The following is a 27,323-nucleotide window of genomic DNA, read 5'->3' as shown; positions in this document are numbered from 1 at the left end:
ACATCTCTTTCAAATGCAGAAGACTAAAGCCCTGATTTGACTTTTTCCAGAGAATATCAGAAGAGTGGAAAAGCAGGCAGATTCTTATTTTTGGGGGGTGGATGCTCAGGAAATTCCAGGGGGGAAACCTGAGGTCTGACTAGCCTTGCCATCAGAGCTCTGCCGCATGACCTTGTCATGGGTGGAATTCCTCACACTGGCTCCTGGCAGGTAGGTGCCCAATATGCTACTGGAGATCAGTGGAGAACTAACTCCAGAAAGAGTGAAGAGATGGAGTCAAAACAAAAACAATACCCAGTTGTGGGTGTGACTGGTGATAGAAGCAAGTTCCTTTGCTATAAAGACCTATATTGCCGGGAGCCAGCATGGGAGATCCCATCCACGACAAGGTCATGTGGAGGAGACCTGACAAGCAAGGCGGATCAGGACTCAAGGGACTCCCTGGACCTGCTCGAGCATCTACCCCAAACCAAAATCTGTCTACTGTATACTATATTATGCCTTTCACCAACTCTTCTGACATTAACAGGGGGCTATCCCCGACCACCTTTCTCTGGAGAAAATCAACTTAGGGCTCTAGTTGATAAGTCTCCTGGGCATGAAAGGAGCATTTCAATTCAAACCCCCCTGTTAGCATTCTAGCTTGCTTGGCAGGTATATCCAGACTCTCGCAACTACACATATGCTTGTTCACAACATCCCAACCATGACACGGGAAGCCTAAACATTCTAAAAATATAGAGCCCTTCGAGGAGTAAAAAAGTTTTATTAAAATAATACTGGTGAAGGGTTTCATTGTTGAGCCAATGCTTGCTGCCAAATTCCCATATCCCTTATCCATTGTGTGCCTGGGCGTGAATTAATTAACATAGTTGGAATGTAATAAAAACAAGTAGTAGCCTTGGTATTAACCACATCAGACCTTTGAGCTAATAAGTTCTTTTTTTGTTGTAACCCACTGCACCTTTGTTCCATGAGAATGTAACTTTATTTAGTACTTTCTGAGGCTGACACAGATTAGAGGTATAAAGAAAAAACTCTTCAAGGGAAAACAAGTTTTCTGGTTGGTCAACCTTTATCAAAAAAGGGTCATAAAATGTCAACAGGGCCCTAGGCCAGAAGATAATGTACACAACATAGGACCCTTGTTTATGGGAAAGGTATGCAGAAAAAAATCCTGCTTTTGATAAGGGCAAAACTGCTGGAATGTTTGAGCTGACTCTGCATGACCTTGCATCTTTCATGCTCCTCTATGTACAATTCAGGATATAAAAGCCCCTTTTGAAAATAAAGTTACGGGCCTCGCTCACTGAAGCTTGGTCTCCCCGTGTCATTCATTCATTCGCCAATGCCGTTCATCCTGAGGGTATCCCTGGACTCTGCTGAGGCTGGACCCCAGCACTGTATATAGAAAACTATAAAACACTGGTGAAAGAAACCAAAGAGGACACTAATAGATGGGGAAATATACCATGTTCATGGATCGGAAGAATCAATATAGTGAAAATGAGTATACTACCCAAAGCAATCTATAGATTCAATGCACTACCTATCAAGCTACCAACGGCATTTTTCACAGAGCTAGAACAAGTGATTTCACAATTTGTATGGAAATCCAAAAAACCTCGAATAGCCAAAGCAATCTTGAGAAAGAAGAATGGAACTGGAGGAATCAACTTGCCTGACTTCAGGCTCTATTACAAAGCCACAGTCATCAAGACAGTATGGTACTGGCACAAAGACAGAAATAGAGATCAATGGAACAAAATAGAAAGCCCAGAGATAAATCCACACACCTATGAACAGCTTATCTTTGACAAAGGAGGCGAGAATATACAATGGAGAAAAGACAATCTCTTTAACAAGTGGTGCTGGGAAAACTGGTCAACCACTTGTAAAAGAATGAAACTAGATCACTTTCTAACACCATACACAAAAAGAAACTCAAAATGGATTAAAGATCTAAATGTAAGACCAGAAACTATAAAACTCCTAGAGGAGAACATAGGCAAAACACTCTCTGACATACATCACAGCAGGATCCTCTATGACACACCTCCCAGAATACTGGAAATAAAAGCAAAAATAAACAAATGGGATCTAATTAAAATTAAAAGTTTCTGCACAACAAAGGAAATGATAAGCAAGGTGAAAAGACAGCCTTCTGAATGGGAGAAAATAAAGGCAAATGAAGCAACTGACAAAGAATTAATCTCAAAAATATACAAGCAACTCCTGCAGCTCAATTCCAGAAAAATGACCCATTCAAAAAATGGGACAAAGAACTGAACAGACATTTCTCCAAAGAAGACATACAGATGTCTAACAAACACATGAAAAGATACTCAACATCACTCATTATCAGAGAAATGCAAATCAAGACCACAATGAGGTACCATTTCACACCAGTCAGAATGGCTGCGATCCAAAAGTCTACAAGCAATAAATGCTGGAGAGGATGTGGAGAAAAGGGAACCCTCTTACACTGTTGGTGGGAATGCAAACTAGTACAGCCACTATGGAGAACAGTATGGAGATTCCTTAAAAAACTGGAAATAGAACTGCCATATGACTCAGCAATCCCACTGCTGTGCATACACACTGAGGAAAACAGAATTGAAAGAGACACGTGTACCCCAATGTTCATCGCAGCACTGTTTATAATAGCCAGGACATGGAAACAACCTAGATGTCCATCAGCAGACGAATGGACAAGAAAGCTGTGGTACATACACACAATAGAATATTACTCAGCCATTAAAAAGAATACATTTGAATCAGTTCTAATGAGGTGGATGAAACTGGAGCCTATTATACAGAGTGAAGTAAGCCAGAAAGAAAAACACCAATACGGTATACTAACACATATATATGGAATTTAGAAAGATGGTAATGATAACCCTGTATGCAAGACAACAAAAGAGACACGAATGTATAGAACAGTCTTTTGAACTCTGGGGGCGAGGGCAAGGGTAGGATGATTTGGGAGACTGGCATTGAAACATGTATAATATCATATATGAAATGAATCGCCAGTCCAGGTTCGATGCATGATACAGGATGCTCGGGACTGGTGCACAGGGATGACCCAGCGGGATGGTATGGGGAGGGAGGTGGGAGGGGGTTCAGGACGGGGAACATGTGTACACCCACGGTGGATTCATGTTGATGTATGGCAAAACTAATACAATATTGTAAAGTAAAAAAAAAAAAATTGTGACATGACTGTTTAAAAAAATAAAAAATAATAGTAATAAATAAAATTAAACATTGATCATCATCACTTCCTAGAACAAAATTCTGATCATCTCAGAGTATGTAAAAATCTTCCATTGAAATAAATTTAGCTTTATACAGAGATATTACTTTGTCTATAAATGAAGAAATGATCTCACTTTCCCACAAACTAGTGAACATTTAAAAACACTCAGGGCTGGTGCAATGGGAGAGGGGTTCAGAATGGGGAACACATGTACACTCGTGGTGAATTCATGTTGATGTATGGCAAAACCAATACAATAAATAAATTTATATTTTAAAAAATACTACATGTGAGGATAAGTCAGTACAAACCAATCTGATGACTTAAGCTTATTCTATATTATTTCTCTCTCAGTGGCACTCTTCTGTTCTCAGATTCTTCCTTCAGCTATAATAGAATTGATCAGTTCCTCCACAGTGATACCACATACCTAATACATAATAACTTTATTATACTGCTGATCACATTTCAAGCCATAAGAGAAATTGAGCTTTTTTGTTGTCATTGTCATTAAGCTAACATTTTCTGTCTTTGTAGGTTCAAAGTACAATAAAAATACTAGATAGATTAAGGAAAATAAAACACTGTTAAGAAGAAAACCTCCAAAGAAAAGTTATGCTTCTTGTAGTACATTCTTTTATTTCTTCTAAGACATATTTTTTCATATTTTGACATATTTAATTTCACTGTGTATCTCATCATATGTGGTATGAAATTAAGCAATAACCTACAGTTAAATATAAATAACACATAGCACATAAATATCTGGGAAAATGGTACACCAGTGACCTACCTCCTACTTCCTCTAAAATCTGAATCCCACATCACTACCCTCAAGTCTTACTGCCCCTGACACTTAATTGGTTCAGGTCTAGATCAGTTATGAGGCTTTCAACTGGGACTAATACTAAACCCACCTCAAACTGGCTTAAGCAAAGAGTAAACACATCACCTCATGAAATAGGAAATTTAGAGGCAAGGCAGCTTCCAGCTTGATTGACTCCGCTCCAGCTCAGTGTCTTCAAAGACGGGGCACTTTCAGCCTCTCTGCCCTGGCTCATCCTCTGGCTGAGGATAAAATGTCCTCTGGTGTTCTAAGCAGCACATGTGCAGTAATTTTCTGGGTCTACCATAACAGAATACCACAGACAGGTGGGGACAACGGAGCCTAAACAGCAGCGTATTTTCTCAGTTCTAGAAGGTACAAATCCAGGGTCGAATGTTGACAGCTCTAGTTTCTTCAGAGGCCTCTTTCTTGGCTTGCAGATGGCCACCTTCTCTCTGTGTCCTCACAGGGTATTTCCTCTGTGCATGAATCCCTAGTGGTCTGTGTGTCATCAAAGTGCTTCCTCTAATAAGGATATGAATGAGAGTGGATTGGACCCTCACTTTAACTTCATAACCTCTTTAAAGGCCTGATTCCCCAAATGCAGTCATGTTCTGAGGTACTCAGAGTTAGGGTTCTGGCATGAATTGGGGGAGAACACACTTCAACCCATAATAATCTATAGTATTTTTTATATTTTTTATATTTTTTGAAGTATGGTTGATTTACAATGATGTGCCACTCTCTGTTGTGCAGGAAACTGACTCAGTTATACACACAGAGGTGATGTTTTAAATATTCTTTTGCATTGTGGTTTATCACAGGATATTGAATATAGTTTCCTGTGCTATACAGTAGTGCCTTTTTTTTATCCATCCTATACGTAACAGTTTAAAAGTGCTCTTCCCAAATTCCCAGCCCTTCCCTCGCCACACCTCTCCCCTTTGGCAACCACAGATGTGCTCTCTATGTCTGTGAGTCTGTTTCTGTTTTGTAAACATGTTCATTTATGCCATATTTTAGACTCCATATGTAAGTGGTGTCATATAGTACTTGTCTTTCTCTGAATTACTTCCCTTAGTGTAATCATCCCTAGATGGATCCATGTTGCTGCAAATGACAGTATTTCATTCTTTGTGTGGCTGAGTAGTATTTCATGGTGCATATGTACCTAATCTTCTTTATCTACTCGCCTGTGAATGGACATTTAAGATGTTTCCATGATCTGGCTATTGTGAATAGTGCTGCTGTGAACACAAGGGTGCATATATTTTTTTCAAATCAGTTTTGGGTATATTTTTTGATTACTTACTTATTATTTAGCTTCCTCAGATCTTAGGTGGGGCCAGCAGAATCTTCATTGCATTATGAGGGATCTTTCATTGTGGCACACAGGGTCAGAAGTTGTGGCATGCGGGCTCTCTAGTCGTGGCATGCAGGCCTAGTTGTTCTGTGGCATGTGGGGATCTTAGCTTCCTGACCAGGGATCAAGCCCACAGCCAGTTCATTGCAAGGTGGATTCTTAACCACTGGACCACCAGAGAAGTCGCAGGGATGCATGTATCCTTTTGAATTGTAGTTTTGTCCAGGTATACACCCAAGAGTGGGATTCTTGGATCATATGATAATTCGACTTCTAGTTTTCTGAGAAACCTTCACACTGTTTTCCATAGTGGCTGAACTAACTTACATTTCCATCAACAGTTTAGGAGGGTTCCTTTTTCTCCACACAGTCTCCAGGATTTGTTGTTTGTAGACTTTTTAATGATGACTGGTGTGATGTGGTACATCATTGTAGTTTTAGCTGCATTTTTCTAATAATTAGTGATATTGAGCATCTTTCCTTATGCTACCTGGCCATCTTCATGTCTTCTTTGGAGAAATGTCTATTAAGGTCTTCTGACCATTTTTCTATCAGACAACTTGTAATAAACTATAAGACTAAGGAATATCCAGAGCAAAAACAGGGATCACTTCCTCTGGCTCTTTTGCAGAAGTGAAGTTTTTCCCAGAGGCCCCAGCACACTTTTCGTCAGGTTTCATTGGGCAGAGACAGGACACACGCCTGCTCCTGAGCCAGTCTCTGGCCAGAAGGCTGGAACTATGTTGATTGCCTCAAACAAATCATCAGATGACGCTGGTGACCATAGAACAGAGTCCTGAGGAGGCCTCCATTCCTGAAATGGCCTCCTGCCCCTTCCCAATCCTGACTGTGTTCAGTGTTGGCCCCCTCCAAGCCCTTCCCCACATTGCTGCCAGTAAGGGTCCTTGTAAACCACAAGCTCCTCCACAGTCCTACTAAGAATATGCATGGCATCAGCTGAAGCACCAGGCTCAACCTCCACACCATGGAGTTGGATCAGTTACCAGCTGTGGCACAACAAGCCACTATAAACCCAGGGGCTTAACACAGTGAAGACCCTTTCTTTTGTTCATGAGACTACAGTTCAAGCAGAGCTCAGTGGGGACAGCTTGTTTCCGCCACATTTGGTGTCACTGGGACATTTGAAGGCCTTCTCACTCCTCTCTTCCCTCAGTGACCTTCCCCCAGCACCTCAACTGTGCCTTCTCCCTTCCTACTCTCCCTTCCTCTTTTCCTCCTTGCTCTCCTGACTCCTTCTACCTTTCCCCCTTCCTCTTTCTCTGGCCACCCTTGTCCCCGTTTCTCATAAGCAATCAGTTGTCATCACTCATTCAGCATCCCACCCTGGACAGTGCACCATGGGACCTGGGACAGATTTCAGATCAGGCCTCTGCCTCCTCCATATCTCTTCAAAAATTATTATAAAGAGACAGGTAGAGTGATCACAAATCACATAGCTTCTAGCTTTTGGTTTTTTCTCAATCTCTTCAATTTTTTCCCTAATCTTTATCTTTCTGAATTGGCAGCTCCTAACTCAAGTCTTAGTTAGCACTTTCATTTTTGCCTCAGGCTTTCATGTATGGAGGACCCAGGCTAAAACAAATAGCACTAGAATTGGTTCTGGAAACAGGCTGTCAGGATGGGCTTTAGAGTCAAGTGGCTCACATATCTGATAGGAAGACTAACCCGTTGCTGCTGGTCTCAGGGATTCTGTGAACGTCTGGTACTTGCCCTCTGTACCTTTCTCCTCCCCATTTTGTGCCTTTTATGAGTTTTAGATCAATTTCTCTCACACTGAACTTCCCTGTGAACCAGAAGATAGGAATCAGGGAGAGAAGTTAAGAGGGAAACTGTAGACCCAGCAGGGAACATTCGAGCACTGGCCATGAAAAGGGATAGACAGAGTGAGGGAAGTGTGAGGGGGTGGGGACTGTAGCCCCCGATCTTTCCACTACTGGACAACCTAACCTGGGGAGACAAGGAAACGTTTGAGACTGGATGGTGTCTGGGAACAAGCTGGAACTGTTGAAATGTACAGAAGAGTTAGTAAGAATGTAAAAGAAGGATAAAAATTGATTCTGGTATATTATTACTTTTGTGAATTTAAATTCACCATCAATCACCAGTCCATAGAAAGATAATTCAAAATGTACCTTAGGCAAAAGAAAAACTGATGTGTTTACATAGAAAGAGAATAGTGGGGATAAAAGCCCTGACCCCTGCCACCCTTTCCAGCCCAACCTCTCTAAGTGAATTGTTTATGCTTTATTGTTAAAAAAAAAAAAAAAGAGGGGGGCCGGTCCTAAGATGGCGGAGGAATAGGACGGGAAGACCACTTTCTCCCTCACAAATTCCTCAAAAGAACTTTTCAACACTGAGCAAACTCCACAAAACAACTTCTGTAGGCTGGCAGAGGACATCAGGCAACCAGAAAAGCAGACCATTGTCTTCAAAAACAGGTAAGAAAAAATATAAAAGACAAAAAAGGAGACAAAGGAGGTGGGGAGGGAGCTCCGCCCCGGGAAGGGAAGCCCGTCCCGGGAAGGGAATTTTAAGAAGAGAGGTTTCCAAACACCAGGAAACACTCTCCCTGCCGAGTCTGTGGCGAGCCTTGGAAACACAGAGGGCAACATAACAGGAAGGGGAAAATGAAGAAATAATTAAAACCAAGAGATTACAAGCCCAACAGTGACTCCCCCAGCGGAAAGGCAGCACAGACGCCTGCATCCGCCACTGGGAAGTGGGGGCAGGGCAGGGACGCGCGGGAGGCACGGGCTGCAGTGCTTTGTAAGAATCCGGCAGGAACGCCCCACACGCAACCAGAACGATCTAACTGGGGCCAGCTAACCAGACTGTGGGATAGCTACCATGCGAAAAGCTCGAACATAAGACACCTCCAGGACCGAGCACAGAACAAAGGACGGAGCGGAAAAAGCCGGCTGCAGACCATCCCCCGCCGGGGACAGGCAGCCAGAGCCATAAGGGCTGGAAAGGGGCAATTGCAGACCCGGAGAGACTTCACTTACCAAAGTGCAAGCAGGCTTCTTTGCTAAGACTTCTGGGGGTGCTGGACAGTCACCATCTGCCTCACAAGGGGCGCCAGCAGTCCACCCAGAAAACTGAGCAGCAGAGGCAGAAAAGGCGACAAGTCACAGCTATCATGCTTACCAAACTCCTGAGCTACTCGGACCCGGGAAGGGCACAAAACACAGTCCCAACTGAATCTGTGCCTCTGAGGGCTACCTGAGTGCCGAACCTGAGCGGCTTAGACCAGGGAAGTGCACGCAGCCTAGGGCCGGCCTCAGACGGTTCCCGGCTGAGCATCGTAGAGCCGGAGCGGTTTGTACGCCACGAGAAGGGACAGGTACAGCAGGGCTGAGACACTGTGTGCACACGACAGTGCTATTTGTTTGCAGCATCCCCCCTCCCCACAGCGCGACTGAACTAGTGAGCCTTAAAAACCAGCATAAAGAAGAAGTTAAACAGAGGGAACCGCCTTGGAAGTGACCCCACAATGCCCACAACATCAGAGAAGGGCCAGATATATTTTTACTATTTTTAAAATCATTCCTTTTTTTTTCTTTTTTTTTCTTTTTCTGACTTTTTTATAATAGTTGTCTTCTATTTTTTTTTTTTTTAAGGCAAACACCATATATAGTCTCTGGGTGGTTATTGGTGTTTGTTGTTGTTTTTTTTTAATAATTCTTATGGCTTTTTTTTTTTCTTTTTTCCTTTTTCCTTCTGCTTCTATTCTTTAATATTGTATTTTTGAAAATCCAACCTCTTCTCTAGATTTTTAATCTTTGCTCTTTGGTTTTTGTTGTCAATTTTGTACATTTAAAAACCCAATCTTCACTACCCAATTTTACCTGGGAGCGAGATTACTACCTTGACCACTCTCTCCTCTTTTGGACTCTCCTTTTTCTCCACCAGGTGGCCTCTGCCTCTTTTCTCCCCCATCTCTTCTCTATCCAACTCTGTGAATCTCTGTGTGTTCCAGATGGTGAACACCTAAGGAACTGGTTACTGGCAGGATTTGTCTCTCTCCTTCTCATTCCTCTCTCTTATCCTCCTGGCCACCTCTGTCTACTTCCTCCCTCCCCTCTTCCCTGTATAACTCCGTAAATACCTCTGAGCGGTCCAGACTATGGAGTGCACATAAGGAAGTGACTACTGGCTAGCTTGCTCTCTCCTCTTTTGATCTCACTGCATCTCATTCCAGTCACCTCTAACCACCCCCTCCCTCTTCTCTTCTCCTTGTAACTCAGTGAACCTCTCTGGGGGGATCCCTCAATGTGGAGAAACTTTTCATCTTTAACCTAGATGTTTTATCACCGGTGCTATATAGATGGAGAAGTCTAGAGGCTACTGTAAAAATAAAACTGAAAACCAGAAGCAGGAGGCTTAAGTCCAAAGCCTGAAAACATCAGAGAACTCCTGAATTCAGGGAACATTAAGCAATAGGAGCTCATCAAATGCCTCCATACCTACAGTGAAACCAAGCTCCACCCAAGGACCAAGAAGTTCCAGAACAAGACATACCACACAAATTCTCCAGCAACACAGGAACACACTCCTGAACTTCAATATACAGGCAGCTCAAAGTTACTCCAAAACCTTTGACGTCTCATAACCCATTACTGATCACTCCACTGCACTCCAGAGAGAAGAAAGCCAGCTCCACCCACCAGAACACCAACACAAGCCTCCCTAACCAGGAAACCTAGACAAGCCACTGATACAACCCCACCCACAGTGAGGAAGCTCCATAATAAAGAGAACTCCACAAATTACCAGAATATAAAAAGGCCACCCCAAACGCAGCAATATAACCAAGATGAAGAGACAGAGGAATACTCAGCAGGTAAAGGAACAGGAGGGTTGCCCACCAAAACAAACAAAAGAGGAAGAGGTAGGGAATCTACCTGAGAAAGAATTCCAAATATTGATGGTGAAAATGATCCAAAATCTTGAAATCAAAATGGAATCACAGATAAATAGCCTAGAGACAAGGATTGAGAAGATGCAAGAAAGGTTTAACAAGGACCCAGAAGAAATAAAAAAGAGTCAATATATAATGAATAACGCAATAAATGAGATCACAAACACTCTGGAAGCAACAAATAGCAGAATAACGGAGGCAGAAGATAGGATTAGTGAAATAGAAGATAGAATGGCAGAAATAAATGAATCAGAGAAGAAACAAGAAAAACGAATTAAAAGAAATGAGGACAATCTCAGAAACCTCCAGGACAATATGAAACGCTCCAACATTCGAATTATAGGAGTCCCAGAAGAAGAAGACAAAAAGAAAGACCATGAGAAAATCCTTGAGGAGATAATAGTTGAAAACTTCCCTAAAATGGGGAAGGAAATAATCACCCAAGTCCAAGACACACGGAGAGTTCCAAATAGGATAAACCCAAGGCAAAACACCCCAAGACACATATTAATCAAATTAACAAAGGTCAAACAAAGAACAAATATTAAAAGCAGCAAGGGAAAAACAACAAATAACACACAAGGGGATTCCCATAAGGATAACAGCTGATCTTTCAATAAAAACTCTTCAGGCCAGGAGGGAATGGCAAGACATACTTAAAGTGATGAAAGAAAATAACCTACAGCCCAGATTACTGTACCCAGCAAGGATCTCATTCAAATACAAAGGAGAAATCAAAAGCTTTACAGACAAGCAAAAGCTGAGAGAATTCAACACCACCAAACCAGCTCTCCAGCAAATTTTAAAGGATATTCTCTAGACAGGAAATACAAAATGCATGTATAAACCCGAAACCAAAACAATAAAGTAAATGGTAGCAGGATCATACTTATCAATAATTACCTTAAATGTAAATGGGTTGAATGCCCCAACCAAAAGACAAAGACTGGCCGAATGGATACAAAAACAAGACCCCTCTATATGCTGCTTACAAGAGACCCACCTCAAAACAAGGGACACATACAGACTGAAAGTGAAAGGCTGGAAAAAGATATACCATGCAAATAGAGACCAAAAGAAAGCAGGAGTGGCAATACTCATTTCCGATAAAATAGACTTTAAAACAAAGGCTGTGAAAAGAGACAAAGAAGGCCACTAATAATCATCAAAGGATCAATCCAAGAAGAAGATATAACAATTATAAATATATATGCACCCAATATAGGAGCACCGCAATATGTAAGACAAATGCTAACAAGTATGAAAGGGGAAATCAACAATAACACAATAATAGTGGGAGACTTTAATACCCCACTCACACCTATGGACAATTCAACTAAACAGAAAATCAACAAAGAAACGCAAACTTTAAATGATACAATAGACCCGTTAGACCTAATTGATATCTATAGGACATTTCACCCCAAAACAATGAATTTCACCGTATTCTCAAGTGCTCATGGAATATTCTCCAGGATAGATCACATCCTGGGCCATAAATCTAAACTTGATAAATTCAAAAAAATCGAAATCATTCCAAGCATCTTTTCTGACCATAATGCATTAAGATTAGATCTCAATTTCAGGAGAAAAACTATTAAAAATTCCAACATATGGAGGTTGAACAACACACTTCTGAATAACCAACAAATCACAGAAGAAATCAAAAAAGAAATCAAAATATGCATAGAAACTAATGAAAATGAAAACACAACAACCCAAAACCTGTGGGACACTATAAAAGCAGTGCTAAGAGAAAAATTCATAGCAATATAGGCATACCTTAGGAAACAAGAAAAAAGTCAAATAAATAACCTAATTCTACACCTAAAGCAACTAGAAAAGAAAGAATTGGAGAACCCCAGAGTTAGTAGAAGGAAAGAAATCTTAACAATTAGGGCAGAAATAAATGCAAAAGAAACAAAAGAGACCATAGCAAAAATCAACAAAGCCAAAAGCTGGTTCTTTGAAAGGATAAATAAAATTGATAAACCATTAGCCAGACTCATCAAGAAGCAAAGAGACAAAAATCAAATCAATAAAATTAGAAATGAAAATGGAGAAATCACAACAGACAACACAGAAATACAAAGGATCATAAGAGACTACTATCAGCAGTTATATGCCAATAAAATGGACAATGTGGAAGAAATGGACAAATTCTTAGATAAGTACAATCTTCCAAAACTGAACCAGGAAGAAATAGAAAATCTTAACAGACCCATCACAAGCACGGAAATTGAAACTGTAATCAGAAATCTTCCAGCAAACAAAAGCCCAGGTCCAGACAGCTTCACAGATGAATTCTACCAAAAATTTCGAGAAGAGCTAACACCTATCCTCCTCAAACTCTTCCAGAAAATTGCAGAGGAAGGTCAACTTCCAAACTCATTCTGTGAGGCCACCATCACCCTAATACCAAAACCTGACAAAGATGCCACAAAAAAAGAAAACTACAGGCCAATATCACTGATGAACATAGATGCAAAAATCCTCAACAAAATTCTAGCAATCAGAGTCCAACAACACATTAAAAAGATCATACACCATGACCAAGTGGGCTTTATCCCAGGGATGCAAGGATTCTTCAATATCCACAAATCAATCAATGTAATTCACCACATTAACAAATTGAAAAATAAAAGCCATATGATTATCTCAATAGATGCAGAGAAGGCCTTTGACAAAATTCAACATCCATTTATGATAAAAACTCTCCAGAAAGCAGGAATAGAAGGAACATACCTCAAGATAATAAAAGCTATATGTGACAAACCCACAGCAAACATTATTCTCAATGGTGAAAAATTGAAAGCATTTCCCCTAAAGTCAGAAACAAGACAAGGGTGCCCACTTTCACCGCTACTATTCAACATAGTTTTGGAAGTTTTAGCCACAGCAATCAGAGCACAAAAAGAAATAAAAGGAATCCCAATTGGAAAAGAAGAAGTAAAACTTTCACTGTTTGCAGATGACATGATCCTCTACATAGAAAACCCTAAAGACTCCACCAGAAAATTACTAGACCTAATCAATGAATATAGTAAAGTTGCAGGATATAAAATCAACACACAGAAATCCCTTGCATTCCTATACACCAATAATGAGAAAGTAGAAAAAGAAATTAAGGAAACAATTCCATTCACCATTGCAACGAAAAGAATAAAATACTTAGGAATATACCTACCTAAAGAAACTAAAGACCTATACATAGAAAACTATAAAACACTGGTGAAAGAAATCAAAGAGGACACTAATAGGTGTAGAAATATACCATGTTCATGGAATGGAAGAATCAATATAGTGAAAATTAGTATACTACCCAAAGCAATTTACAAATTCAACGCAATCCCTATTAAGCTACTGGCCATATTTTTCACAGAACTAAAACAAATAATTTCAAGATTTGTATGGAAATACAAAAAACCTCGAATAGCCAAAGCAATCTTGAGAAAGAAGATTGGAACTGGAGGAATCAACTTGCCTGACTTCAGGCTCTACTACAAAGCCACAGTCATCAAGACAGTATGGTACTGGCACAAAGACAGAAATAGAGATCAATGGAACAAAATAGAAAGCCTAGAGATAAATCCACACACATATGGACAGCTTATCATTGACAAAGGAGGCAAGAATATACAGTGGAGTAAACACAATCTCCTTAACAAGTGGTGCTGGGGAAACTGGTCAACCACTTGTAAAAGAATGAAACTAGATCACTTTCTAATACCACACACAAAAAGAAACTCAAAATGGATTAAAGATCTAAACATAAGACCAGAAACTATAAAACTCCTAGAGGAGAACATAGGCAAAACACTCTCAGACATAAATCACAGCAGGATCCTCTATGATCCACCTCCCAGAATTCTGGAAATAAGAGCAAAAATAAACAAATGGGATCTAATTAAAATTAAAAGCTTCTGCACAACAAAGGAAAATATAAGCAAGGTGAAAAGACAGCCTTCTGAATGGGAGAAAATAACAGCAAATGAAGCAACTGACAAACAACTAATCTCAAAAATATACAAGCAACTTATGCAGCTCAATTCCAGAAAAATAAATGACCCAATCAAAAAATGGGCCAAAGAACTAAATAGACATTTCTCCAAAGAAGACATACGGATGGCTAACAAACACATGAAAAGATGCTCAACATCACTCATTATTAGAGAAAAGCAAATCAAAACCACAATGAGGTAACACTTCACACCAGTCAGAATGTCTGCGATCCAAAAATCTGCAAGCAATAAATGCTGGAGAGGGTGTGGAGAAAAGGGAACCCTCCTACACTGTTGGTGGGAATGCAAACTAGTACAGCCACTTTGGAGAACAGTGTGGAGATTCCTTAAAAAATTGCAAATAGAACTACCTTATGACCCAGCAATCCCACTGCTGGGCATACACACTGAGGAAACCAGAATTGAAAGAGACACATGTACCCCAATGTTCATCTCAGCACTGTTTATAATAGCCAGGACATGGAAACAACCTAGATGTCCATCAGCAGATGAATGGATAAGAAAGCTGTGGTACCTATACACAATGGAGTATTACTCAGCTGTTAAAAAGAATACATTTGAATCAGTTTTGATGAGATGGATGAAACTGGAGCTGATTATACAGAGTGAAGTAAGCCAGAAAGAAAAACACCAATACAGTATACTAACACATATATATGGAATTTAGAAAGATGGCAATGACGACCCTGTATGCAAGACAGCAAAAAAGACACAGATGTGTATAACGGACTTTTGGACTCAGAGGGAGAGGGAGAGGGTGGGATGATTTGGGAGAATGGCATTGTAACATGTATACTATCATGTAAGAATTGAATCGCCAGTCTATGTCTGACGCAGGATACAGCATGCTTGGGGCTGGTGCACGGTGATGACCCAGTGAGACGTTATGGGGAGGGAGGTGGGTGGGGGGTTCATGTTTGGGAACGCATGTACACCCGTGGTGGATTCATGTCAAAACCATTACAGTATTGTAAATTAAAATAAAGGAAAAAAAAAAGAATAACAAAAAGAATTATAAAAATTAACACAAATACAGGAAAGGATATAAGGCATAAATATACAGTTTAGTAAATTATTAAAAAAAAGCAAAGACTTATGAAACTACCACCCTGCTTAAGAAACAAAAGGTTTCCAGAGCTCCAAAAATAGTATTTCCAGATAACAAACCCCTTCTAAGTCATACCTTGGAGCTGTTTTGCAGATACTGAAACTCCACCAGGTGGAAGAAGTTAACTGTATGCCAACCACAAGCACACTGACCCCAGACCAGCTGGAACCAGAAGGTGGATAATGCTGATTTCCAATAGCCTCACCATCAACCGATTAGATGAAAGTCCACTTGCTGATCCTGCACACTGCAACTCCCTTCCTCACCCTGTCTTTAAAACTTTTCCCTGAAAGCCACTGGGGAATTCGGGCATTTTGTGGGCATTAGCAACCTAAACTTGCTGGGCACTTGCAGTAAATGTTGTACTTTCCTTCATCACAGCTCCACGTCAGTAGATCGGCTTCCCCGCACACAGGCCAGCAGACTCAAGTTTGGTTTTATAACACCCTGACATGAGGAGAGAGAAAAAAGGCAAGAGGTAACAAAAATGAGGAGAGAAAGAAAGAATAAAGGAGCGAAAAATGAAGTCAGGAATGTGCTAGTAAGGGACAAAGATTTACTAAGGAGGTGAAAGCAAAAGAAGATACTAGAAAAAGAGCAAACACAGGTGACTCTTGAACAATACAGATTTGATTCGTGTTGGTCAACTTATATGCACGTTTCCTTGACACAATATTACACCATCCATGACTCACTGAATCTGCAGTTGCTGACCACAAACTCAGAAACCACAGATATGGAGGAACCATGGTACAGAGGGCCAAGTATGAGCTTTTCAACTATGCAGGGGATTGGTGCCCACAGGTTATTCAAGGGTCAACTATATATTAACAGTAGATGACCTAGTACCATACAAACCAGGTTTAGCCAAGAACAACCACAGGGCTTTCACTTCACCCTCCAGCCAGGACAGCGTCTGCCCAAACCAAAAAAAAAAAAAGCCCCAGGGCCTCAGCTGTGGCTGCAGTTCTCCCCTCAGAAGGATTCAAGGGGCAGACTTGTAGGGCTCAGCCTTTCACGTGGGGATCTGACACTGTCTCCCGGTAGTTAGGTTGAAATTGAGTTGACTTGGAGGACTCCCAGCGACTTTTCAGTGAATTTCTTGGTATTGTGAGAACCCTCCCCAACACACACACACATTGCAACATGTACTAGAATCATTGCAGGGACACTTCCTGAGTGTCAAAGCTGGAGAAATAAAGGAAATGGACAGCTGTGACCTTAGTCTCTTTTTTCCTACTGAATCTATCTATTATTCTTTAAGATGTTTATATGAGAACTTTATCTGATTAGCTAATAAAGGTATGTTACAAAAAATTCATAAGAATCATTTTCCTCTGCCTTTCAGTCTCACACTAGTCTCCAGAAATGGGCAAACTTGTGTTCAAGAACTTGACGTTGCGACTTGAAGTTTGAAACTCAGACTGTTCAAAGAGGTATTCACCAGAATGAGAGGTATTGTTTCAAAACATCCCTTCAGGTCTTCAGGTCTTGGCCAATTTGTAAATAGACTCAAAGAAATTCAAAACCACAAAGTGCACAAAGTGATATGATTTATTCCCCTCCCCTCTTTGTTAGCATTCTATTTTTCCATATCTGAGGGTCTGGGCTTAGGAGCTGGGTTCCACGTCTCACACCACAGCTCTCAGTGGTAGAACAGGAGCACAGCTGCCTCAGTGATCTCCCGGCTGAAGCTATAACCCCAGTGAGCTCCATACCCATCCCAGTCAAAGGAGGAGAAATGCCCACACTGCAAGGGACTGCTCTCTGGGAAGAATCCTCCTCCACTGAGGCAGTGCTGGGGGACAGGGAGAAGACACAGCGTGGGGTTGGCTGTGGACACACCAGTGAGCTCTTAATGGTTGAATCCCCTGTAATTTCTGGCCTTCTCCTACTTGGTGTTGACCCCTCCCCTGCACAGAGCTCACTTTCCAGTGGACTCTGAAATCATGCTCTCCTGAATTCCTTTTTACCTTCTTTCCCATTTATTCTCAGGCCCCTCAGCTCACCTCTTTTCCTAAATCAATCCCCCAAATGCTATTCCTCACAGCTCTGTCCACTTCTCACTCTCCCAGTGAGGCTCATCTTCTCCCATGACTTTTGCTAACACCAGCATAATCATGCATTGTCATGATGCTCCTAAATTCACAGGGCAGCCAGTTATTTTCTGCGTTTGAAACCCCATATCCAACTGTCTCATGGATGTCTCCACCTACATATCTTTAGATCTATACAGAGTGAAGTAAGCCAGAAAGAAAAACACCTATACAGTATACTAACACATATATATGGAATTTAGAAAGATGGCAATGACGACCCTGTATGCAAGACAGCAAAAAAGACACAGATGTGTGTAACGGACTTTTGGACTCAGAGGGAGAGGGAGAGGGTGGGATGATTTGGGAGAATGGCATTGTAACATGTATACTATCATGTAAGAATTGAATCGCCAGTCTATGTCTGACGCAGGATACAGCATGCTTGGGGCTGGTGCATGGGGATAACCCACAGAGATGTTATGGGGAGGGAGGGGGGAGGGGGGGTTCATGTTTGGGAACGCATGTAAGAATTAAAGATTTTAAAATTTAAAAAAAATAAATAAATAATAAATAAATAAAACTCCACTTGAGCAAAACAAAACTAATTCTCCCTTGCTGTCCTTGAATCTATTCCTCTCTCATCACACATCTTAACTGATAGCATCCAGTCACCCAAAACAAAACCCTGAAGTCTGTTCAGTCTTCATCACATGCCATCTCCCATATTCGTTTAATCATCAAGAACTGTTGATTCTACCATCTATGCACCCATCCTTATTCTTTCGGCTTTATCAACAACACCCTAGCTCAAGTCCTTGGTGTCTCACGTCTGCACCTTTACACCTGCCTCATGGTCTGGTTGACTCTTGTTTCCCTGCTCTTGAATCCATGCCCCCCTCCTTGCTAAACCAAAGTGATCAGGTCACTAATCTGGTCAAACTCCTCTGATGTGTCCCATTACCTATAACATAAACTCTATGTCCTGAACATAATGCAAAAGCCCCCCCTTGCCCTACTTCCTGCAAATATTTTCAGCTCTTGATTCTACACCATGTGCATATCATGATACAATTTACACAACAGCTCACTGCCCCCTCAACACACCATGTCTATCAAATCCCAGTGATTTTGGACATGTTAGTCATTCATCCTCAAAGGACACTATTTGCCCCTTGCTGCCTCTACACACATCTTTTGATATTCACCAAAAATGTCACCTTCCTGCAGAATCAACTGTGTGCCATTAGTAGAGGTAGAAGCTCCTGTATTGCCTCCCCAGGGCCCTTTGTTTATGTAGCTATCTCAGGTCATACCACATGAAATTGCAATCGTGCGTTTACAAATCTGTCCCTAACCACTTGAGTTCCTTAAGATGACTCTGTCAGCTTACAGTTCTAATACCCAGCACTTTGTAGGTACCCTCCCATGTATTTTTGAGTCAGTACATACAGGGGTAAATGCAAATGGGAACTTATGAACAGAATAAGGATTCATGGAATCCAGAGTAAGGGGGGGAACACACCCAACCCCACTCCCAGGACCAACACACACATTATCCTCCAGATCAGCATCTAGGGGCCTTGTCATGAGGGCACAGCTGCCTCTTTCTGACTGACACATGGACAAACTGATCATTGCAGGGGGAGGTGAAGATGTCCTTGACTTCAGGGTCGCATTTCTCAGACTGACAGGTGTGGAAGGAAACGTTGTGAGTGAGCATGCTCGTCCTTAGAGCTCTGACTCCCTTTTCCTCCTGCCCCTCCAGTCACAAAACGTCCCTCAAAGACACTCCAGCTGGCACACCTCTGCTGCTCACTTCTACAAGACTGAACATACAACAAAAACATAAAGATTCTAGACGTTAGTAAGAATATTAGATAATATTTTTGTGATTTCAATATATGAAAATACTTCCTAAACACAATATAAAAGTACTAATCATACATGAGAATATAGATAAGTTGTACTTTGATGAAGTAAATTATGTCTAATGGTTAAAGGTACAAACTATCATTTATAAAGTAAGTTCCTGGGTATGTAATATACAGTATGCTTCCGATAGTCATAATATTATGGTGTACATTGAAAAATTATAAAAGAGTAGATGTTAAAAGTTTTCCTCAGAAGAAAAAAGAATTTGTAGCTATGTGTGGTAGTGGATGTTGACTAGACTTATTCTGATGATCATTTCACAATACATAAAAATATAAAATCATTATGGTACACACCTGAAACTAACATAATATTACATACTGATTACATCTCAAGTTAAAATAATAGTAACAATTTTAAAATTATGTCCACAAAATACCAGTGAAAGAAGAAAAATGCAAGCTACAGAGACATACACCAATATACCCCAGAAGGGGTTGTACACACAAACACAGACACACACACACATAAGCCATGATTCTCCCCAAAACTCACGAACTCAGTGTTGCAGCCAGTGATTCTCATCCCAGCACACAGGGCATGAGCTGCTCTCACTGTTAAACACCCTGAACTGGACAAATCCTTCAACAAATTCTCCTGGAAAAGAAGAGGCAGAGAAAGGCCTAAGTATTCAAAGGATGAACTGAAAACAGCTTCCTTTTGACCAGCCCAGGGATTCCCTAAATCAGGGATAGCCCAGCACTCCAACCTGCGTGAATGAAACCCAGCACCTCTGTGGACAGCAGCTGCTACATCCTGGCTCTGAACTTCACTGGAAGAGACCTTCCTCCATCTGGAGTAACAGGACCAAGGCTCGTGTTCACAAGAGTCACTTGTCTGCCTAAAGCTCATAGGTGAAATTAATAATCCACTGAGAGATCAGCAAGAAGACATTCAGAGGTCCAGCAGGAATAAGCAATTATCAGAAGTGGCCATCTGTTTCTGCTAGCACACTTCTCGTGCAATTACCATGACGTTAACATAAAATGACTCATTTTCCCACCAAAAACTTAAGTCTGTGCCTTCTTTAAAATAATAGCTATCCATCATTTGTTGTTCAGTCACTAAATCATGTCGGACTCTTTACAACCCAATAGACTGCAGCACACCAAGCTTCCCTGTCCTTCGCCATCTCCCAGAGTTTGCTCAAACTCATATCCATTGAGTAGATGATGCCATCCAACCATCTCATCCTCTGTTGCTCCCTTCTGTTCTTGCTCTCAATCTTTCCCCAAATCAGAGTCTTTTCCAATGAATCAGCTCTTCCCATCAAATGGCCAAAGTATTGGAACTCCAGCTTCAGCATCAGTCCTTCCAATGAATATTCAGGGCTGATTTCCTTTAGGATTCATTGGTTTTATCTCCTTGCTGCCCAAGGGACTTTCAAGAGTCTTCTCCAACACCACAGCACGAAAGCATCAATTCTTTGGCACTCAGCCTTCTTTGTAGTCCAACTCTCACAACCGTACATGACTACTGGAAAAATTAGAGCTTTGATTGTACAGATGTCTGTCTGCAAAGCTATGTCTCTGCTTTTTAATACACTGTCTAGGTTTGTCATAGCTTTCCTTCTTCCAAGGAGCAAGCGTCTTTTAATTCCATGGCTGCAGTTACTGTCTGTAATGATTTGGGAGCCCAAGAAAATAAAGTCTATCACTGTTTCCACTTTTTCTCCTTCTATTTGCCATGAAGTAATAGGACAGAATGGCATAATCTTAGTGTTTTGAATGCTGAGCTTTAAGCCAGCTTTTTTACTCTCCTCTTTCACCTTCATCAAAAGGTTCTTTAGTTCCTCTTCACTTTATGCCATTAAAGTAGTATCATCTACATAACTGAGGTTGTTGATAATTCTCAGGTAATTTGATTTCAGTTTGTTTATTCATCCAGCTTGGCATTTCACATGATGCACCCTATATAAAAGCTAAATAAGCAGGATGACAATATATAGCCTTGACCTACTCCTTTCCCAATTTTGAACCAGGCTGTTGTTCCATATCTGGTTCTAACTGTTGCTTCTTGATCTTCGTACAGGTTTCTCAGGAGACAGGTAAGGTGATCTGGTGTTCCCATTTCTTTAAATATTTTCCACAGTTTCTGTGATCCACACTAAGGCTTTAGCATAGTCGATGAAGCAGAAGTAGATGTTTTTCTGGAATTCCATTACTTTTTTTATGATGCAGTGGCTGTTGGCAGTTTGATCTCTGGTTCCTCTGCCTTTCCTAAATCTAGTTTGTATATCTGGAATTTCTCAGTTCAAGTACTATTGAAGCCTAGCTTGAAGGATTTTGAGCACTACCTTGTTAGCATGTGAAATGAGCACAACTGTGCAGTAACTTGAATATTTTTGGCATTGCCTTTCTTTGGGATTGGAATGAAAATTGGCCATTTCCAGTCCCATGGCCAATGCTGAGTTATTCAAATTTGTGGGCATGTTGAGTGCAGCACTTTAACAGCATCATCTTTTAAGATTTCAAATAGCTCAGCTGGAATTCTAACACCTCCACTAGCTTTGTATATAGTAATGCTTCCTAAGACCTATGTAACTTTGCACTCTATGATTTCTGCTTCCAGGTGAGTGATGACACCATCATGGTTTTCCAGATCATTAAGACCTTTTTAATATAGTTTTTCTATGTATTCTTGCCACCCCTTCTTAATCTCTTCTCTTTTTATTAGGTCCTTGTCATTTCCATCCTTTATTGTGCCCATCTTTGCATGAAATGTTTCCTTAAAGAGACCTTTAATCTTTTCCATTCTGTTGGTTTTCTCTATTTCTTTGCATTGTTCCCTTAAGAAGGCTTTCTTATCTCTTCTTACTATTCTTTGTACCTCTGCATTCAGTTGGGTATATTGTTCCCTTTCTCCTTTGCCTTTCGCTTCTCTTTTTTCTCATCTTTTTCCTGAACAAAAATGTTCAAATTACTGCACAATTATACTCATTTCGCATGCTAGCAAGGTAATGCTTAACATCCTTCAAGCAAGGCTTCATCAGTACATGAACCGAGAACTTCCAGATGTACAAGCTGGATTTAGAAAAGGCCTCCTCAGACAACCATTTTGCCTTCTTGCATTTCTTTTTCTTTGAGATGATTTTGGTCATCACCTTTGCGACAATGTTATAAACATCCGTCCATAGTTCTTTAGGCACTCTGTCTATCAGATCTAATCTCTTGAATCTATTTGTAACTTCCACTGTATAATCATAAGGAATCCTATTTAAATCATACCTGAATGTCTTGATGTTTTTCCTACTTTCTTCAAGTTAAGCCTTAAGTTTACAATAAGGAGCTGACGATCTGACCCACAGTCAGTCTTCTTTTTGCTGACTGTGTAGAGCTTCTCCATCTTTGGCTGCAAATAACATAATCTGATTTTGGTATTGACAAACTGGTGATATCCATGTGCAGAGCTGTGTTCCGTGTCATTGGAAGAGAGTGTTTGCTATGACCAGTGTGTTCTTTTGGCAAAACTCTGTTAGCTTTTGCCCTGCTTCATTTTGTACTCCAAGGCCAAACTTGCCTGTTACTCCAGTTATCTCTTGACTTCCTACTGTTGCATTCCAATGCCCATGATGAAAAGTACATCTTTTTTGGTGTTAGTTCTAGAAGGTCTTGTAGGTCTTCATGGAACTGGTCAACTTCAGCTTCTTTGGTATTCTATTCATCATTACAAAAACAAATTTTTCTCACCACTTGGCTATTTGTTTTCGCCTCTGAACTTTAACTTACCTCTTTCCTTAACTATTATAAGAGTCATACAGGGTACTGATTAGGAAGACTGAGCTTGTATCCTCTACAATGGAGAAGAGTAATACTAACTTCATTCTTTTCTCATGATGATAAAATGACACAAAATCATGTTAAGTTCCTATATTATACCATGGTACATTGTATGTGTTCAATAAATGCTAACAATCGTTAACTGTTGCTAGTTACACTTTCCCTAAGAGAGCAAGGAAGAGCTGATGACGTGGGCTTGGGAAGGAGGTACTCACGCTGACCATCTGGTGAGTAATAAGATGCAGTTTTATCAGCATCACCAAAGTCATAGTCAACAGGAATGGCTGGGCTATTGTCAGTCCAGCACTTCCCTGCTCCATATTTCACGAGGTATTTCTAGAGACCAAAATATAGGTTGTGTGAGGACAAGCAGGAGATTTAATACCCTCAGGTGTCGTTTTCAGATCAGCTTTAAAATACTAATTCCTCCCCACCCACCCGCTATCATAACTATGGCCAACAACCTCGAGTTCCTCTCTCTTCCCCCATATGCTTCTTCCCTTGCTTGGCTCAGAGCTCCCAAGAGAGGTAGACTGTGAGTTCACTTGACCCAGAGGGAGAATAAAGAGCCAAGAACAAGCACCTGCTAGGGATATGGGACCCAGACCAGATTTATTCTCACTCAAAACTCCTAGCTCTCAGCTCACCAAAAGAAGTGCCCCCACTCCCAGCCAGCAGCCCCAGGTACCTGGTAGAGTCCAAACAGATTATGCCCCAGTCTCCGGAAGAAGCCCGTGTTGGTGTGGTACCTCAGCAGGGAGCTCTTCCTCCAGTGCTGCAGGGGGGACTTGTTGGGCACGTGCCAGATGCCCAGGTCTCGAGCTTGAATGTCGTAGTAGCCAGGGTTCTGCAGAGGGACACACACTCAGCCTGACCAGCCCAGGAGGTGCTACCAGCCAAAGACCCACACACACAGTCCTCAGTGGAGCTGAGAGCTCAGGTCTCCAGGAGGCCAGGTGCCCAGCAGTGCTCAGACCGCCCCCCCCCCTTCCAGTAGATGATGAGGTCCCACCACCCAAACAGCCTTGGTGGAAGGAAACTGTGATTCAAGACTTGGGCTTCTGTCTGTCATCTTCTCCAGCCCCACCTCCAGCTCCCCGTCTCCCACCCTCCCTTCCACATGCTCTGCTCCAGCCACACCCTGCTCCCCATCCTTCCCACCTGGGTGCTCAGTACCTTGTAGTCATCACTGGTGGCAGCCTCTGCAGACCCAAACGTGTTGTAATTGGCCCAGTTGCCATCGCCCTCTGGGTAGTCAGCCCTGTTGCCCTGCTGACTGGACCAGCAATCGCCCACCGTGCATTTCCCAAGCATGCGGTTCTCATGCACATTGGCCACCAGGGTCCAGCCGCCACCCCCAGAGGTCGTGTCACAGAAGGTCTGGTAGATGACACCATTCTCAGTGCAGAGGTGATACAGGCCATCTGCAGAGGGAACCAACCCAGAGACCCCCTTTCTGAGACGACAGGGTCTATCTCAGACCTCACAATCAGAAAGACTCTGGGAAGTCAGAAATGTATCCTGAAGGCTCTCAAACATACCTGCTTATTAGAAGACAATTCTCTATGGGTCATCTAAGAGCAGAAATACTGACTGCCTTTGTTCAAAGCTATCTTTTCAAAAACTTTGTAGAGCAAATATCCAAGAAGACAGAGATGATATCTCCCTCTGGATAGAGCCTCCTTCTGACCACTCAAGGCCTGATAATAGCACCCAATCACATCTCAAGTCTACATCAGGATGTGGCCTCTGCAACTCAGAGCAAAGGAGAGGCATGGTCACTGGCCATTTTATGAGATTCAGATTCCCTAAGTGTAGAGTTCCCTTCCTGGACCTAGCCCTAAAGGAAAATAAACTTTCTGATATGAATTTGGAATTCCAGTTGAGCTGTTTCAAATCCTGAAAGATGATGCTGTCAAAGTGATGCACTCAATATGCCAGCAAATTTGGAAAATTCAGCAGTGGCCACAGGACTGGAAAAGGTCAGTTTTCATTCCAATTCCAAAGAAAGGCAATGCCAAAGAATGCTCAAACTACCACACAATTGCACTCATCTCACATGCTAGTAAAGTAATGCTCAAAATTCTCCAAGCCAGGCTTCAGCAATACGTGAACCGTGAACTCCCTGATGTTCAAGCTGGTTTTAGAAAAGGCAGAAGAACCAGAGATCAAATTTCCAACATCCGCTGGATCATGGAAAAAGCAGGAGAGTTCCAGAAAAACATCTATTTCTGCTTTCTTGACTATGCCAAAGCCTTTGACTGTGTGGATCACAATAAACTGTGGAAAATTCTGAATGAGATGGGAATACCAGACCACCTGACCTGCCTCTTGAGAAATCTGTATGCAGGTCAGGAAGCAACAGTTAGAACTGGACATGGAACAGCAGACTGGTTCCAAATAGGAAAAGGAGTACGTCAAGGCTGTATATTGTCACCCTGCTTATTTAACTTATATGCACAGAACATCATGAGAAACGCTGGACTGGAAGAAACACAAGCTGGAATCAAGATTGCCGGGAGAAATATCAATAACCTCAGATATGCAGATGACACCACCCTTATGGCAGAAAGTGAAGAGGAGCTAAAAAGCCTCTTGATGAAAGTGAAAGAGGAGAGCGAAAAAGTTGGCTTAAAGCTCAACATTCAGAAAACGAAAATCATGGCATCTGGTCCCATCACTTCATGGGAAATAGATGGGGAAACAGTGGAAATAGTGTCAGACTTTATTTTGGGGGCTCCAAGATCACTGCAGATGGTGATTGCAGCCATGAAATTAAGAGACGCTTACTCCTTGGAAGAAAAGTTATGACCAACCTAGATAGTATATTCAAAAGCAGAGACATTACTTTGCCGACTAAGGTCCGTCTAGTCAAGGCTATGGTTTTTCCTGTGGTCATGTATGGATGTGAGAGTTGGACTGTGAAGAAGGCTGAGTGCCGAAGAATTGATGCTTTTCAACTGTGGTGTTGGAGAAGACTCTTGAGAGTCCCTTGGACTGCAAGGAGATCCAACCAGTCCATTCTGAAGGAGATCAGCCCTGGGATTTCTTTGGAAGGAATGATGCTAAAGCTGAAGCTCCAGTACTTTGGCCACCTCATGCGAAGAGTTGACTCATTGGAAAAGACTCTGCTGCTGGGAGGGATTGGGGGCAGGAGGAGAAGGGGACGACAGAGGATGAGATGGCTGGATGGCATCACGGACTCTATGGACATGAGTCTGAGTGAACTCTGGGAGATGGTGATGAACCAGGAGGCCTGGCGTGATGCAATTCATGGGGTTGCAAAGAATCAGACACGACTGAGCGACTGAACTGAACTGAGAGAGCTTCAGGTTTGGTGAATATGTGGAGATTGGGAAGAAACGCTTCAGGGCAAGGAAGCTCTGCTCCCCTCACCTGAACTGACTCCAGCTGTCTCTTCCATGTGGCTGTTCCTGAGTTATACCCTTTTCTAATAAACTCATCATCTAGTAGATAAAATGTTTCATTGAGTTTTCTGAGCCACTCTAACAATTTAATTGAACCCAAGGAGGGATTCACTGGAACCTCCAATCTATAGCCAGTCAGTCAAAGCACAGGTGACAATCTGGACTTGCAACCGGTGTCTGGAGTAGGGGATTCAAGGGACAGACTTGTAGAACTGAGCCCTTCACATGGGGATCTGACGCTGTCTCCTGGTAGACTGGGTCAAAATGGAGTTGAGTTGTAGGACATCCCAGTAGGTGTCAGTGAATTCCTTGGTATTGTGAGAACCCTCCCGAAAACAGAGATGTTGCAAATAGTACCAAATCATTTTAGAGACACTGTCCCAACTGTCAAAATTGGAGGAATAAAGGAAATGGACAGCTGTGACCTCAATTTCTTTTTTTCCTACTGAAACTAAATAATAATCAGCTTTTCCTCTTTAAGATACTTATGCAGAGAGCTTAATTTCACTAACCAATAATAGAATGGTAGGAAAATTAAGAATGATTTTTCCCTGCTCCTCAGTCTCCCATAGGGGTTCCCTAGAAAGAGAAGCAAATGTGTGTCTTGGATACCTGAGACTAG

At 41.7% G+C, this 27,323-nt stretch overlaps 1 pseudogene; it reads right to left on the bottom strand.

The window, feature by feature from the left end:
* Positions 1-17,168: 17,168 nt before the first annotated feature.
* On the bottom strand, positions 17,169-26,737 carry LOC138097572 (intelectin-1-like; annotated as a pseudogene).
* Between the last annotated feature and the right edge of the window lie 586 nt (positions 26,738-27,323).

Source organism: Capricornis sumatraensis, chromosome 2 (assembly GCF_032405125.1).
Source record: "Capricornis sumatraensis isolate serow.1 chromosome 2, serow.2, whole genome shotgun sequence".
In the NCBI taxonomy this organism is placed as follows: domain Eukaryota; kingdom Metazoa; phylum Chordata; class Mammalia; order Artiodactyla; family Bovidae; genus Capricornis; species Capricornis sumatraensis.
Note: the sequence above shows the minus strand (reverse complement) of the source record. Positions and strands in the feature narration are given on the sequence as shown.